The following is a 4,010-nucleotide window of genomic DNA, read 5'->3' on the forward strand; positions in this document are numbered from 1 at the left end:
TTATGCTTTATATAATATGCATAGAACGTAAAAAACTAGTAAAATATGCATAAATATTGCTGTATAAAATTCTATACTTAAGTTTTTCTTCAGATTAAAATTAAAATTTCCATCGAATACATCTAGCTACTCTTTGGACAAGCTACTAGAAAAACAATATTATGCAAAATAATGCATGTAATGATACATATAAATCCGGGCCCTAAAAATTATAACCCACCTACTAATTACCTATATATTTAATGTACTTTTCTCGGTGCTTAGGTATTAGGTACTGATTGTTGTTTATACGAGAATACATCAAATTACTTTTAAATATAATATATGGACTTTGATTGAATATTTCGTGAATAATATAATACATTTTAAAAATAGTTTATGTTAGTTATTATTTGTCATGCATTTATACGACTGTTCTTTTTTATTTACAATTTCGTCTATTATTTCTATAGGAACTTGTTTGATTACACTTACATACGATTTATAGTAAAAACAACCGTAGGTATTGGTTATGTGTTATTGTTAGTAATCCCGTAAACCCAATAAAATAATTTCCAAGTTATAGCTATAATCTACAGCAAACTAAAATAAAATAAATTGTAGTACAGAGAATATTATTGAGTGTGTTTTATATGTATTTTTGGATGACTACCTAATAAGTAATAACTATCAAAACAATACTTTTTTTTATTACCTACCAGCAATCATATCCTGTTGAGGGATATATTATTTTTATTATACTTCAAGCAATAGATACCATAAGTTTTTTTTATAAGCAACACTATAATAGATTTTCGTATCAAAGAACGACGTGCTTTAGCACTATAATATAAAGTTTGAATTTATGAAAACATTTAAAGTTAGTAAATTATCATTCTTCTTGTGTTTATAAATTATTTAAGAAACAACTGTCTATCTGTACTTTGTTTATCGTTTGTTTTGATGTTACAGTAATATAGTTAATTATGCCTAACCCATACACTTAAATATTGTTGGTTATCGATACAGTTAAAAATATAATATTTACTCGTAATTCTTTGGTTCTCAGACTTATATAACAGTGAAAATATCATTAATTTGTTTATAAAATGTTAAATTTATTTAAATGTTGAAAAGTATTTATATTTGTTTTCAATTTTAATCATGACGCTAATTATCATTATGCATTAACTTTCGATAAAATAATTTAGATAATAGTCATTATAGGTTGTTTAAACGCACTTAAAACTTTTTTAAAAAGTATTCAATCATATATTGTGAAATGCGTACTCGTCCAATATGCTATCTACCACACGTTTGATTGTTTAGTATGCTATCTACCCTAAATATTTTATCTACCGTCATTTTATGTTGGTTTAGTATGATAAATGCAGTGTTTCTACTTGGTCACATTTTTCATGTGGTACTGGTGTAGTTATGTATACAAATTTCCAACCACTCTTCGAGGGATGATTCGAACAGATCTTTGGTTGGTTTTTGTAACGAGTATCACCACTTTTCTTGAAGTAATATTATGTTAGTCGCTCATCATGTTTTTAATGTTGTATTTATTTTTAACGTGTCTCCAAAGACCAAAGAGTTTCTATAGTTTGTACCTGAGCTCCAGTTATTGGGAAAATGAAATGTTCCGAATGATTAATCATTTTATGGATAAACCCATGTTCATTTAAAATAGAATGTTAGAATATAGTACCTTGTTAAACTTCAATTAATGTAATTTGTACTAAAGTATTTCAATCAAACTTTTAACATTAAAAAAAATACGTCTCTTTAAAATGCCATCATGCTTACAACTTACAACACAAACCAAAAATCCATGGCCCTTCAATTCGTTTTCCGTAATTTCGATAATTTATTACATCGTCTTCATCTGAACTCTCTTCATCTTCATCAGACTTTTCCATAGGTTTGTTATCTTCCACGATTATATTTTCTTTTGCCTTGGAGCAAGGATTCATCTATTTGCACAATTACCATTTTTTTACCGTTTTGAAATTCAGCTACTGTTACGTCTTAACATAAATTATACTAGTAGACTATAGTTGATTTTGATCTTTTCGTAAACACCTCGGATTGTGTTACCTTTATTTGAAATACCCAATACTAAACAAGTTCTATGATATTCGCACAAATTTAAACCTAACAGTGGTTACTTCCTAATATGCCCTTATACGTAAAAAAGTTATTGTTTTTGCGTATGGAGTGAAATGTTTGGCACCCTTTTTGTGTACATCACAAAAATTCATTCATTGTTTTCAAAATATAACCTTCCTAATCACGTTTTCAACTATTTTTCAGAACTTTTTCTCAACTCACCATCACAAATTGTTTGGTTTTTAATTTTGGTACATGTTTGGTCAGTTTAGACCAGTATAAACCACGTAACTATTTTTAAAAAAATTGCGCACATTTCTTCATTTTTAATTATGTGTCGATATAAATAATTCATAATTGACAAACTCTTAATAATAAGTAATAAATAATAATAAATAAATAAATCACAGTAAAACCATATATTATAATCGACACGACTCACAAACACAAAACATTTTTTTTTTTTTAAAAGCCGATGATATTTTATAAAGAGGTATAATCTTAATCTTAATTGCAAAATAATAAAGTATATATGGTACAATATTTACTGTAGATATCATATTAAACTATCATAAAATTACGGTAGATAAAAATATATATTTACGGTAGATAGCATATTGGACGAGTACCCAAACCTCATATTAGACTTAATATTTGTGTATGAATGACCACTATAACCACGCTGCAAGTAGGTACTTGATATGTGAATAGAGCCGACTAAGACTACTCAGTTCTTAATAAAATATTATATTTATATGTTTTGGATCTTATATAATTTCTTGAATATATATAAATAAAGTTTAAATGTAATAAAAAAAAAAATAATAAAACTTCATGCAATCATATGTGTAATAAATAATGTATGGGTAAATCTCAGACTGGAAGAAGGTCGCTGTAGCTTCAACCTTCCTATATTTTGCATACTGTCCATATTATTATTATATTTTAATTATACCTGATTCATTTATGAATTTTAACGAACTCTCTACCCGAAATCTATAATTTCACGAATATAAACTTTGGTAAACGTAATTTGACTTTGCTGTTTGCTCGGAATATTTTAAAACGAAAATGATTGCACTTACTCCCAAAGTGTTATAACATTTAGATTCATAACTGAACTTGTGGATTACTTTCACTTCATGTAAAGAAATAAAAAGCTCTTCAATATTTGTTGGCCAGTTGTATAAAAAATGCACTCGAGTATACTAATCCAACACTGCAGTGTAATATTTTTTATGATTTTTAAAGTGCTCTTAAATATTATAGATTATAATATTATAATTTTTAGATTTCTGTATTAGTTTGTGTCTTACGTTGTTAAAATCATTTATACGTTGTGGAAGAAAAAATTCTAAAATTGTATAATAATTGTATAGGTAATATATGATAATGAATATTGACGATACTACAATAGTATTTTACGTAAACTATTATTCTAATCAGATTTCAACATGTAATGCGTGTATTTATGTTAAGATTATTGTATATTTATAATTTTATTGTATGTTTTATTTATATTTATAGAAATTAAAATCAAAATTAATAATTAAGATTGTACATTATTTAGTTATATTTTATGTTAAGAGCATTGGTATAATGTGTCAGTGATAATTTAATATCAAAATAATTGACCGTTTAGTGTCAAATTCAAACAATAATCAAAATTATTTCATTACCATTTTAGTTACGTTAGAATATATTTTGTATAAAAAATGATTTATATTATATTATTAATGTTGCTTTTATAAGTGTACGGCATTAGCTTGAAATAATGCATAGAGTAAATTGTATATTATATATCAAACAATTTATTCGATCAGCATTTTAATTTTTAATTATGTTACTTTACTTTTATATAGAATATTAATCATTTTTTTTATTAGAGTTGTATTTTCGTTCATTTCAAGTAGTTT

Source organism: Acyrthosiphon pisum, chromosome X (assembly GCF_005508785.2).
Source record: "Acyrthosiphon pisum isolate AL4f chromosome X, pea_aphid_22Mar2018_4r6ur, whole genome shotgun sequence".
Taxonomy (NCBI): Eukaryota; Metazoa; Arthropoda; class Insecta; order Hemiptera; family Aphididae; genus Acyrthosiphon; species Acyrthosiphon pisum.